Raw genomic sequence first — 13362 nt, 5'->3', positions numbered from 1 at the left:
TGGGGGAGGGCCGGTTAGGGGGTTCAGGAATAATGGGAAAAAAACAATAAAAAAAGGAGAGCTAAGGCAAAAGACAAAAAGAAAAGAAAGAAAAGAAAAGAAAAAAGGGAAGAAAAAAACCCAATCCTTTTTAAAAAACATCAGGACGAGCCCTGGAGGGCTCAGTAGAGTGAGCGCCGGCCTGTGAGCCGGGTGTCGCCCCTGCGACCCCCAGTCAGAGCACAGGCCTGGGTTGCCGGCCAGGTCCCCAGCAGGGGGATCGGGAGAGGCAATCAATGTATCTAAGTTGGGGGTGTGCAAGAAGCAACTAATGTATCTCTTACACATCCTGTTTCTCTCCCTTTCTTTCTCCCTTCCTTCCCCTCCCCCTAAAACTAAATAAATTAAACCTTTAAAAGATAACAAAATAAAATAACATCCCAAAGAGTGAAACACCTAGGAATAAATGTAGCCAAGGCCAGGCAGAGGGGCCCCGTGACTGGTGACTGTTGCGAGGCACTGCTGCCACGTGGTCCCAGGAGTGGAGGGCGGCGCTGCCCAAACCCACCCGCAGGTCCAGCCCCGCCCCGGCGGAAAGGACAGACACACAGATCAACGAGGCGGACGAGAGCCCTGCGGCTGTGCTCATGCGGACTCGGGCAAGGGCGCTGAGACCACGGGTGGGGGGCAGGCGGGGGGGGGCGGGCACACTCAGTGTCCGACAAGAAGGCGGCCCCTTTGGGCCTCTGGGCGGGCACGGCTGGCCGTCGCCCCACAGCAGCGGCTCCGGCGCCTGCCGCTCGCCTCCCCACCCCCGCCCGCTCAGGCGGTCCGCTGGGCAGCGCTCAGGGGCAGATACACTGCTTCAGGGGGGACGGGAGGGTTGGTACTAGGACCTCCCTCGCCGGCGTCCTTTCTAGTAAAATGTATTAGCCCACACATGCAAGATTCCGTGGAATACACGGGCCGGGTAAGAACACAACCAAAACAACGAAGCCAGGACACGCGGCCTCGCCGTGCGTGCCCTCCTCGGCTACCTGCCGGCCCCGCCAGCTGCCCCGGGCGGCCAGACGCGGCCTTCACAGCCCTCTTGTTCACACACTTGCCTCCTCGCACGGCCTGCTTTTGACTTCATAAAAATGGCACCCCGCCACATGCGCCCTCGGCCATCCGTGTCACCAGCATTCTCCCGGGCTCCCTGGCCGCAGCAGGCAGGCCTCGTGCACCTTCCCTGCTGCGGGCCAGTCCGTGACGGCACCCGCGCCCCGTCTGCTCTCGGGTCCTCGCCTGAGTTTCTGTAAGGTCTGCCCTCAAGCTCAGGGGGGTCGCCGTGTTGCGAACAGCCTGCCGGCCAAATCCAGCCGGCAGCCTATTTCCGTTAGGCCCTTGAGCTAAGAGTACTTTTCAGGTTTTTATGGGGTTGAACAAACAAATGAAACAAAGACAACTATGTGACGAGACTGTGTGTGCTCCGCAAAGCCTAGAATAGCACCCACCCTGCCCTGCACAGCGGGAGACGGCCGGCTCTGGCCTGGGCCCTGGGCCCCGGCACCCAGAGCGTGGCTCTGCAGGCTGTGCGCACGGCCAGCTGCTCCCCGCAAAGCGACACACGGGTTTCCGTGGCCCCGCGTCTGCATGCACACTGGGCGCCACCAGAAGGCTTCATTTCTGCCAACCTAACAGCACGATGCGTGGTCTCTTTCTTCCTTATTTGGGTAAGTAAGTAGGTTTGGCATTGCCGCACATGTTCACGGACCTCTGTGTCTTCCCTCCTGTGGAATGTCTGATTCTGCCTCCTTGCCACCTGTACATGGGTTCTTTCACAAGGTAGATCAGCAGGGCCTGGTCACATAACTCCAACTGCTACTGGTCCTTTGCCAGTTACGTGTTCTTCGCCACACTGTACGGCTTGACTGTAACTTTACTCGTGCCTTTAACGAAGAGTTCCTAATTTTAACGTAGTTGAATTTATCTGTGTCTTGGACTTTTAAAAACACCCAAGACTGGCTCATGGGAGGCACGGATGAGGGAGCGGCGGCCGAGCACACGCAGGACCAAGACGGGAGCAGCTGCGGCGACTCGGCCGGGGCTCCGCCGCCAACACAGACCCCGCCGTGTGTGGACATCGGCCCAGAGCGGGGCAGGCAGGGGTCCGGGGGCTCCCTGCTCGGAGGGTGGGAGAGAAACGGCATTTCACCACTCGGGGGACCTGGTGCTGCTCGCTGGGTCCAGGTGAATCAGGATGTGAGACTCTCCCCTGCCCAGGGCCCTGTGCTCCCGCTGACTGACCTGTCAAGGCACACGTCAGCCGGGAAGCGGTGACAGGGTCACAGCGTCCGAGCAGAGCCTGCCAGAGAAGGCGAGACTAACCTGCTCCAGGAGTCTCTTCTAAAGCCTCTGAGGCTGGATTCCTGGGGCTGCTCGGGCTTCCGGAGTTAATATTAAGAATTCATATTTCTGACATCAATACCATATTTTGCCGTGTATAATGTGCACTTTTTTGCCCAAACATCTGAAGGAAAAGTAAAGATGTGCATTATACGTGGGTATAATGATCATGTGCCACGGGTATAATAAGGGGCATAACAATCCTGTGTATAATGCGCACAAAAATGTGGGTGTGCACTGTGCATGGGAGCACATGGTACACAGCAAAATATGGTAAATTGTTAAATGTTTTCAAAGTTTTAATATATTTATGCAGCTTTAAAAAAAAGAAAGTTCTAATTTTATCACAGAATCATTTTCAAAAGGACATTCTGCTCCAGTAAAACTAGCAAAGGCGCCACCGTGTCAAGCAGACCCCGGCTGCGTGAGGAGAGCGCGCCCTTCCAGAACAGCGGCCGGCTCGGGACCCCGAGCTGGCCCGGGACCTCCCGTGTCGACGGGAGGGTGGAGGAGGGTGGCCTCGGGTGTCCCCAAGACAGCAGCAGCGAGGCCCCGGGCAGGTGCCCACACCAGCGAGCACGCTCGGGTTCCCGACACCCCTGCCCCCGACCGGCCATCCGCAGCGGCCGCGAGGGGGTGTCAGTCCCCGCGGAGGGTCAGCACTGCCGCCTCACCTCCGCGGACCGTGAAGACGGTTGGAGCAGTGTCTGTACATCTTTGGGAAAGACAAGCGCCCAGCTGTCGTGTCCCGAGAAAAGGCGGCCCTGGGCTCCGGAGAGCAGCCCTGGCGGAGGGCCTCCCGCACGCGGCTCCGACGCAGGCGGCGGCGGCTGCCCTCCTGACGCCGGCCCTGGTGGGGAGCCAAGGCCACACGAAGTCGCGCGGAGGAGGAGCCCCCGAGGTTTCCCCGTGTCGGGGCCCTCCCACCTATGTAGCAGAGCGAGGTTAAAGCCTCCAGGTCACGGGAGGAGGCAGCAGCAGTCTGTGCAGGACGAGTCTCCAGCAGCCCCGGCGGGTGGGGGGTGGGGCGAGGTTTCCACTAGAGGGTCCTCTGACCGGCAGGCACACAGCGACATGAGCGACTACTCACCTCTGCACGCCACCTTGAATTCTTTTCTGAGATCGGGTGGGGTGTACGTGAATCCGGCCAACTCAGAACTGGTCACAATGCCAACAACAGACTCGTGAGTGGAGTCAGCAAAAGAGCCTGAGCGAGGAACTCCAGAAGTCCACCCTTCAGGAAAAGCAAGAAAGAAACAAGCAAACCTGTCAGAAACAACTTTTTGGAACTCAGCAGAAAGCGAAAGCTTGCAGGAATCAGAGGAACACTCAGTCAAGAAAAATGACCTAATCTCCGTGACAACGGAGAACTCAGCGGCACCTGGCCCCACCCCGGCCCTTGACGTTGAGGGGGGGACTGCCTGGGAGGGTGCGGCCTGCACCCTGACAGGTGCCTGGCGGAGGGGGTGGAGGGCTGAGAGGGCCCCACGTGCAGGGACTGCTGCGGGGGCTCCCTGGGAGACTGGCTCAAAGGGCCTGGCGTCACCTCGCCCAGCGCTGAGGCGGCCGCTGGGGGCGGGGGCGGGGGGCGTGCTCACTAAGAACATTTACAGGACCGGGTGGTAGTCGCGGCTGCCTGGGGCGGGGGATCAGAGCTGAGGCAGACAACAGACTAACAAAAAGGCCAACCAACGTCATGCACCGCTTTAATGGGACAAGGGGGAAAAAACCACACAATCATCTCAACTGACGTAGAAAAAGCGTCTCACAAAAATCCAACGCCCTTTCATGATAAGAAGCCCTCAGGAAGCCAGGACTAAAAAGGGACTGTCCCAACATGACAAAGGACATCCATGAACAGCCCGCAGTTAATGAGGAAACACTGGAGGCTGCCCCCAAGGGTCAGGACGAGGGAAAGGATCCTGCGTTCGCCACTGCTATCCGCCATCTTGCTGGAGGTTCCAGCCAGAGCAATTAGGCAAGAAAAAGAAATAAAAGGTATCCAAATTAGAAAGGAAGAAGTAAAAGTATCTCTTTTCACCGATGACATGATCCTATATATATAAAAAATCCTCAAAGAATTCACAAGAGAATAACTAGAGCTCGTAAATGAATTCATTCAAGTTGCAGGAAACAAGATCAACACAAAAACATCACTTGTGTTTCTATTACCCAGCAATAAACAATCTGAAAGGAAATTTAAAAGGTAATTCCATTCACAAGGGCACCTAAACGAATAAAATACCTAGGAATAAACTTAACCAAGGTGGTGAAAGATCTGTTCACTGATGACTACAAAACGACTACAAAACAATTGCTAAAAGTTAAAAAAAAGAGACACAACTAAAGAACACGACATTCGTTTATTCCCAAACAATCCTGTGTGCATGGATGGGAAGACTTAATATCATTACAAAGGCAAAGACTGCTTGTGATGGTTAATTTTACCTGTCACCTTGAACGGGGCGTGGGGTGCACCTAGAGATTTGCAACGAGGATTCTAGGCGTTTCCAAGAGGGTGTTTCCGGGTGAGATTTGCAGTTCAATCGGTGGACACTCTGTGCAGAGCTGGCTGCCTCCCGGGCATGGGTGGGCCTCACCCAGTCAGTCGGAGGCCTGGAGAGAACAGATGGGCTGCACCTCCCCCGGGGAAGAAGGGCCCTCTTTGCCTGGCTGCTTCAAGCTGAGGCACTAACTTTTTTCTGCCTTCAGGTTTTAACTGAAATATCAGCTCCTCCTGGGTCCCAGGCCAGCCGGCCTCTGGACGGGACTCGGCCGCTGGCTCTCCTGGCTCTCCAGCCTGCCACCTTCTCCAGCACATCTCAGGAGTCACCCGCCTCGCCATGGCCTGAGAGCCAATTCCTTACAGTAAGTGTCTCTTTCTGCACACACACACACTCACACTCACAGCGGCAGCTTTGCTCAGAGGGAGCTGCGGAGGCCGAGCACGGCCTCGGGCCCGGACGCCGCTCCCGGGCGGCTGCCCCTCAGTGCTGGGGCATGGACTTGGGCGCCCGACCTCAGTCACACCCCCTCTGTCGGCGTTTCCTGGGCACCCCCTTTGCTTCGCCTGTGGCTGCCGTCCCGCGGAACCTTTCCCTTGCTGTGCGGACACAGACGCCCTCCTCCCAAACTCAACGCTGAAGTCGGGTGGGAAGGCCCGTGTCGGCGGTGGCCCCAGGCCCCACCCTCGCGCGGCTGACGTCCTCGCCCGAGGCACGTGCATCCAGCCTGCGCGCTGGGAGCTCCGGGCTGCGTGCCCAGACCAGGCTCCTGGACATTGGCCCCGGCCCGGCAGGCTGCGCCCTCCGCCGGCTCTTCGCGCACTGGACTGAGCTCCTGTGCTTTTCTTCTACCGACAGCTGTCGTCGGTGTCATAGAGGTTCCTTCATCTGTAATCGTCGCAGATTAAGGGAAAGATTAAGGTGAAATTTAAATTTTTTTTAAAGATTTTATTTTTAGAGGGGAAGGGAGGGAGAAAGGGAGAGAAACATCGGCGTGTGGTTGCCTCTTGAGCGTCCCCCACCCCACCCCCACTGGGCACCTGGCCTGCAGCCCCGACCTGGGCCCTGACTGGGGATCAAACTGGCGGCCCTTTACGGTTTGCAGGCCGGCACTCAGTCCACTGAGCCACACCAGCCAGGGCAGAATTTAACTTATTTTTCTTCCATGTATAAACAAGTAAAGTAAGGTATTTATATTTAAATCAAGAAATCCCCTCAAGGGTTTCCCAGTCCCCTGGTTTGGAAGGTTCCTAAAATGCAGCTGTGCTTGCTCACGGCCCCTCCCGGCCGCCGGCCCACATGGGGGCCCTGTGGGACCCCTGGCCCCTCTGCAGTGTGGCGTGCGGGACTGGATTTAGTTGCAGATTAGAAATGACCATCACGGATATTTTAGAGAAATTCATCATTTTAATTTTATGTTTGTTTTAGAGAATTGTAGTAAGAACCAAGGAACTTCCTTTTCTAATAGCAGTTTTTAGTTTGGGGCCTGTGCACACACGCGGTATCAGCGTTAGTAGCTGTACGGAGAGCGGGTGCCGTGGCTGCGGTCTGGGGTCAGGCCGCGGCGTGCGCTGTGGGCGCCAGGGCTGGCCGCGCTGCTGTTCTCTGTGGCCCACGGCTGTGCAGGAGGCTGTGCTTTGGCCGCTTCTTTCTCCTCATGTCTCTGCCTTCAGCTTCAAACTTGATTTCCTCAAGCTTAGGTTTTCATTGCCTTCTGATAGCTTTGCTCCAGTTCCCCTATGCAAGCGCATACCGTGATGCGGGAGTCCCCGGATCGGGGCGCGGGCAGGGCTGCAGCCTGTCAGGCTCCGTTCCGCCGAAGGTGTTCACTGTGGTTACTGCTGCTCTTTTTCTGCTGGGGCCGATCAGGACGGTGACCAGGCCCCTGTGCTGGAGCGACGTTAGGTTGTCTCAGTTCCGTAGACCTTTAATTTTTTTAATTAGAAATGTATTTTACATTTTTTTAAAGAAAAATTCACCCTTTAAACCCCTGGAAGTACACGATTCAGGGGTGGTCAGTGTGTCCGAATGTCCCGCAGCCGTCACCGCCGCCTGTTTCTGGGACTTTTTTTTTCTTTTTTTCCCTCCAGAGTATTTTCAGATTCCCAGAAAGAACCTCCCTGGCACTGAGAAGTCACTGCTCATGACTCTCTCCTGGCCCCAGCCGCTGGCAGCTGCAACTTCACTTTCTGTTTCTGCGGACTTGCCTGTTCTGGACATTTTTTATAAATGGAGTCATACCATATGTGGCCTTTGGTGTCTGACTTCTACCACGTAGCGTAAGGTTTTTAGGGCTCGTTAAGGATGTAGAGTGCATCAACATTTCATTCCTTTTTATGGCTAAAAACAGTACATCGTGTGTATATACCATCATTTGCTATCTTGTCATTTCTTGGTGGACATTTGGGCTGCTAATACTTTTTGTTTATTGACGACTGTTAATGAACATTTGTTAACGAATATTGCTGCCGTGACCCTTCATGTGCAAGTCTTTGTATCAACATGTGTTTTCTGTTCCCTTGGGCGTATGCATAGGCGTGGAATTGCGGGATCACATGGTAACTCTGTGTTTAACTTTTCGAGGGCCTGCCCGGCTGTCTTCCTCCACGGCTGCGCTGCTTCATGTTCTCACCAGCGGTGTCTCGAGTACCTTTCAAAAAGTTAAAGTCATGCTGGTGGGTTTGAAGTGGTAACCCACTGAGGTTTTGATTGGTATTTCCCTAATGACTAATGATGTTGAAATCTTTTCATATGCTTGTCAGCAATTTCTGTATCTTCTTAGGAGAAATGTTTACTCAGGTCTTTTGCCCATTTTTAACTTGGGTTATTTGTCTTTTTGTTGTTGAGTTGTAAGAGGCTTTATGTATTCTGGATACTAGACTCTTATCAGGTATTTGATTTGGAGATATTTTCTCCTACTTTGTTCTTGTCTTTTCACACTCTTGATAATGTTCTTTTATGCACAAAAGTTGTCAAATTTGGTGCAGTCCAACTTGTCTGTTTCTTTTGTTGTTTTTGCTTTTGATGTCATATCTGAGAATCTGTCGCCATGCCCAGGGCCACGCCGCGTTACCCCTGTGTCTCTCCCAGGAGTTTTCTGGCGTTGGCTCCGATAGTTCACTGGTTCGTCTGTTTCGCGGCAGATTGTGTCTCCGGAAGGGGGTGGGTCTGGGTTCATCCTTCTGCCTGTGGTCGCCTAGTTGTCCCAGAGACTGTTTTTTCCCCACTTAGTGGTCTTGGCCTCATTTTCAAAAATCAGTTGGCCACAGCCCTGGCTGGTGGGGCTCCGTGGACTGAGCGCCAGCCCGTGAACTGAAAGGTCGCCGCTTCAGTCCCCAGTCAGGGCACGTGCCTGGGTTGTGGGCCAGGTCCCCAGTGGGGGGCGTGTGAGAAGCAGCTGATCTGTGTTCTCTCACATCGATGTTTCTCTCCTTCTCCTGTCCCTCCCTTCCCTTCTAATAATAAATAAATAAAATCTTTTAAAAAAGTCATTTGGTCATAGATGTATGGGCTTATATCTGGACTCTGAATCCTATTCCATTGGTCTATTCTGTCTGTCCTTACGCTTGTATTATACAGTTTCGAATATTGTTAAGTTTTGAAATAGTAAGTTTGAGAAGGGTGAGTCTTCCAACTTTATTTTTCTGTTTCAATATTGCTTTGGCTTTTTGGGGTCCCTTGCAATTCTGTGTGAATTTGAAGATGAGATTTCAGATTTTTCTTTTCTGTAAAAGCAAGGCCATGGGAATTTTGGGAAGGATTGTGTTGAATCCGAGGTCACCTTGGGTAGTGTATTAGCGCGCTCAGAGAAGCAGGACCAACTGTGGAGGCGGCGGCACATGGGCCAGGCCCACAGCCCTCAGAGGTGGGGGGAGTTTGGAGGACGGGATGAAAGGAGGGGAAGGGACTGAGCAGAGAAACACACCTGGAACAGAGACAGCAGCGCGGTGGCAGGCAGAGGAAAGCAGCGGGGGAGGGGAGACTTCGCTGGGGTGATGGGCATATGTTGCCGGCGCAGATGTTTCACTGCGTTGTACACTTGAAACCTGTACCCCAATAAATTCAATTAAAAAAATAAACTTGACAACTCATAAGAATTATTACTGTTATTACATTACTTACTGTTTGCTACATGTTTAGGCATGAACTTACTATATTTTGAGGCTGTATTTTTACCCACATGGAAAACCCCCCGTTTGAGAAAATCAGTTTGTGAATGTGAGTTTCCCGCCAGCTGCTCAGGAAGCCCCTTGCAGCTGGGGCAGACGGCGCTCGGAGGCGAGCGAGGGGCCGGGCCAGGCCCCCATGCCACTGGCTGGCTGCGTGCTCTCTGCTTCTGGGAGCTCAGTCGAGTTCCACTGTATTTGGAGATTAAAAACTGGAAACAAAAGTAACATCTGCTGACAAAGGGTGTTCCAAAACGGGAAAGCCCGGGGAAAACCAAAAAAGGGAAGCATCAGATAAACAAAGAAAATGGCTCCTGCCAGCCAGAAAGTACTAAGCACACACAGACGTGAACGAATGAGCTCGCGCCAGCCCAGCAGGGAAGTTAAAAGTCCCATCCAGGCACTGCCGCACAGGGAGATGAGGGCGCTCAGGCAGCCAGGTGTGCCCGCCGCCAAGTCCCTGGCAATCCACACGCACCCCAGCGACTCGGCGCAGGTGCCGTCCGGAGCCTGGTGCCGAGGGCCCCGCCGGGGGCGGGGCCCGGGGCAGGCGAGCCCCCAGGGACAGTGCGGCAGGAGGAGATTCGATTCTTATCCAGACAAACAGGCAGATCATAATCGCATATTAAAAGCCCCACTTAAGGGAGACAGACAGACAAACAGATGGACAGCCGCAGGTACCCAGCTAGGAAAGCAATGGTATGAAACTCGGACCGAAATCCTTTAGGAATAAACAAGAGCCCTCTGAGGCCCGCGCTGCCGATACCCCTTGGCTGCTGTGATTCGGGGTTTTAAAGCTTTTGTCCCATGCCGGCTGCGTGCAGAGGTGCAGCGCCCGGGCTGGCCCGGGGCCAGCGCCCTGCCATCTGGACAGGAAGGGCTCCGAGAGCTCAGCCTGCTGACCAGCGAGCGCAGCCGCGCGCTCCGGGCGGGGGCTGCCCCGGAGCCGGAGCCGCAGCCGCAGGCAGTGAGGTGCATGATCCTGGAGCACCAAGCGTGCTTGAAAAGATGAGCGGAACCCTGGCCTGGGAAGGGGCGGGTCACAGGTTTGAAGCACCTTTTGGAACGAAGCTTGAGACTGCGACCAAATGGGGCTCTGACCCCGTCTGTCCACAGACTGTCCCACCTCCACCTGTCAAGGCAGGAGCTGCCGGACGCATCTAGGCGCCTCTTCCTCCCCCTCCGCCCGCCCCTGCAGGGCTGCTCTGGGGCCCAGCTTCCACTCCCCACCCTCCCACCCTCCCACCCTCCCCAGGCCCCACCCACAGGGTAAGCTTCTAGCTCTGAGCGCCACCCTCAGAGCCCCAGACAAGACCGCTCTGCCTGCCTTGCTGCGCAGGTGCCACGCAGTCGTGCAGTCAGCGTGGGAGGGTGGGTGGGTGATCTTCAGTGTTCCCGTGCCCATTCGACCCATCCCCGCCTACCCAGGGCCGCCTGCTGCCATCCCAGGCATGGCGCCGCCGGAGCCACCAGCTGCCCCAGGCAGGGCCTCCCCCGAGCTCTCCCTCCCGCCACCACCTCCCTGTGGCGGGCGCACACCCCACGGCCAGCGAGGTGCTCTCAGGTTCGGGTTCCTCATCTGCGGTCTCTTCCAGCTAAAATGACCCATCGTGAGCTTGTGGTCCAAGCCTCCTCTTTTCCATGTTAGGAAAACCAGGGCCACGCAGGCAGTGGGTTTGCAAGGCCCCCAAACACCTGAGAAGTGTGCACCTGGGTAAATGTTCATGTGCAGGAGAAACACACCGATTAAGGCCAAAATATTTTTTATTATTAGGTTTTTTCTATAATATATCCGACATGATGGGATACTATGTGATTGTAACAAAAGGAGGAGGAACTCTATATACCATGAGGGTGTGAGCCTCACATGTTGGTAAATTTAAAAAAAAAACCAAGGTAGAGGAAAGCTTCTACCATGTGCTACCATCTCCTGAGAAAGTGAACTATACTTATACACAAATATGCACACTCACACAAAAAATAAAAAGATGAACCAAAAACGAAAGTAAGCCACCTCTGGAGGTGGAAAGAAAGCGGGTGAAATTGAGAAGGCAAGAGGAACACTGATTTGTTGTTCCACCGACTGATGCACTCGCTGGTTGAGCCTTGGATGTGCCCTGACTGGGGATCGAACCCACAACCTCGGCGTATCGGGACAACGCTGCAGCCAAGGGAGCCGCCCAGCCAGGGCCTCGTAATGCTATTTTCATTTAAAAAGTAGATTTCTTGGCTGTCCAACAGAAAAGCCTAGGAACTCTAACCAGCCCTGTACCAACGAGCACCTGTAGCACACGGATTGTGGTCTCTAGATACCAGTTTCTGCAAAAGGGAATCCGAGCTGCTTAGAAAAATAGCTAATTCCAGGTCTGGGGTGAAAAAGCACCGAATGCATGAGAATCATCCAACCGTACCAGACGGCGGGGGGCGGGGGGCGGGCGGAGGACCAGGGTGCACGGCACAGGACCAAGGAGCCAACGCAAAGAGGCCCAGCTGCAGCCGGTTTGAGATGATAACTGCAGCGCATCAGAACGTGTCCCATGTCCACATCCGTAACTTACAGCGACGCTTAAAATAATCGCCAGGCACTGGTGGCACAGGGGCCGCGGAGCCAGCCCACCGCACGGAGGACCAGAAGGGGGGCGGCACCAGGCCTCCGCCCTGCCCTCCCTGCCTGGCTCTGCCCCAGGCCGACCAGGCAGCAGGCGAGGGAGGCTCCCCGGTGCAGAGGCTTTGCAGTGAGCAATGGCGGGGCACACGGCAACACGGGCGGCACCGTCATTCTGTGTCCCCACGTGACTGCCAGTCCAGGCGCCGGAGCGGGAGCCGGCCTCCTGACCCTCCCGACCCTCCTGCCACATCACAGGAAACGCAGGGCTCAGAAGGACACGCACGATGGAAATGGCCAAAGTGCAAACAGGGAAACTCTGACCACAGAGCCCTCGGCTTGGATTTTCCAGCAAAGGAAACGCGGGGGGAAAAGGGGCAGGAGGAGCCGTGGGCTGGTGGAGAGACAAGCCCCCAGCAGCGGAAGCCTCAAACACACGGAGCCACGAGCCTGCGGGGAAACCGAGCAGCACTGGGATCGTGAATGAAAGTTTAAATAGCCGCTCTCCTGATATTTATGGATTTATCCAACATAGCTATGCATGAAACCTCACTCTGGCTGCAAACCTTTCAGACGTATTTTATATTCATTTTAATGTTTTAACATATTAAAGAGTTCTTAATTTCAAATACAAAATGCCGCTCAAGCACAAATTAGAGACGCTCAAGCACAAATTAGAGAGACGGCAACACAGTGTTTTGTTTCTTTTCGAACCCCGAGAGGAAGGCGGTTAAGGGGCACGGTCCCCACTGGGGAAGCGCACCGCTGCTCAGCCACCGGCGCACCCTCGCCGCCCGGGCGTCCTTCCAGGGAGGGGGCCTGCTGAGGCAGAGGGACGTGCCCCCGCCCTTGGTTTTCAAACTCATTCATTGTTACTGGGCCATTACACAGAGTGATAATGTCTATTATCCCCAACGTTTAATGCCGGTTTTAAATAAATAAAAATGAGGTCAGGCACAGACCAAAATAAACTGCCACATGCGGAGAAGATGCTCAAACACATCTGTTACAGATGAAAATGCTAGAGTCAAAATGAGTGAGTTCAGGATGTTTTTGAACTTAATTACTTGTATGCGAGTGAACAAACAACAGCAGAAGAAAGACATCGATCCCATCAAAACGTGCCAGCGACATACCTGTGTGCCCCGTGCTGCACGGAGACACGGCCCCGGGGGAGAGCCTCTGACAGGGAGCGCAACGCCGTGGCCGCCGTGGCCGCCTTCCAACAACGGCGCCGGGTCCCTGACCTGGGGGGCAGAGCAGTGTCTGGTCAGCCGGGAAGCTCAAAGGCACTGAGAAACAGAATTTCAAAGACGTAAAATTAAAAAAAATAATCCAACCAGACTTACTTTTTTAGCAAAAGCTTGTTTAATAAAAAAAGTGTATATTTAACAGGAAAATGGTTAACTCCAGAAGTTAAAGGTACATTAAGGGAGAGTCTTTTTTAATCCAACGTAAAGGAATTAATTTTATACATGAATAAAACTAAATTCAAGATTATTTTTAATGTTTTACTGATTATGCTGTTACGGTTCCCCGATTCCCCCTTTACCCCACTGCACCCAGTACTCCCCCTCCCTCCAGCGGTCCCCCCTTAGCTCAGGTCCGTGGGCCGTGCGCGTAGGGGCTTCGGCTCCTCCGTTTCCTGCACGGTCCCCCCCCCCCGCCTGTTCTGTGCCCACCTCTCTGTGCCCCGAATCCCTGCCCCTTTCCCCTTTTT

General features: G+C 54.5%; 1 protein-coding gene across 1 annotated transcript in view; it reads right to left on the bottom strand.

Moving 5' to 3' along the window:
- Nucleotides 1–12833, bottom strand: part of TRAF3 (TNF receptor associated factor 3) — a 37455-nt gene extending 24622 nt beyond the window's left edge. The window contains exons 1-2 of the mRNA XM_054567676.1: nucleotides 12779–12833; nucleotides 3458–3601 (exon numbers count right to left, since the gene is read on the bottom strand). The gene's annotated coding sequence lies outside the window, so the exon portion shown is untranslated. The remainder of the gene's footprint in view (nucleotides 1–3457; nucleotides 3602–12778) is intronic.
- Between the last annotated feature and the right edge of the window lie 529 nt (nucleotides 12834–13362).

Source organism: Pteronotus mesoamericanus, unplaced genomic scaffold (assembly GCF_021234165.1).
Source record: "Pteronotus mesoamericanus isolate MK-2021 breed Mesoamerican mustached bat unplaced genomic scaffold, CSHL_Meso_final contig_192, whole genome shotgun sequence".
Lineage (NCBI taxonomy): Eukaryota > Metazoa > Chordata > Mammalia > Chiroptera > Mormoopidae > Pteronotus > Pteronotus mesoamericanus.
Note: the sequence above shows the minus strand (reverse complement) of the source record. Positions and strands in the feature narration are given on the sequence as shown.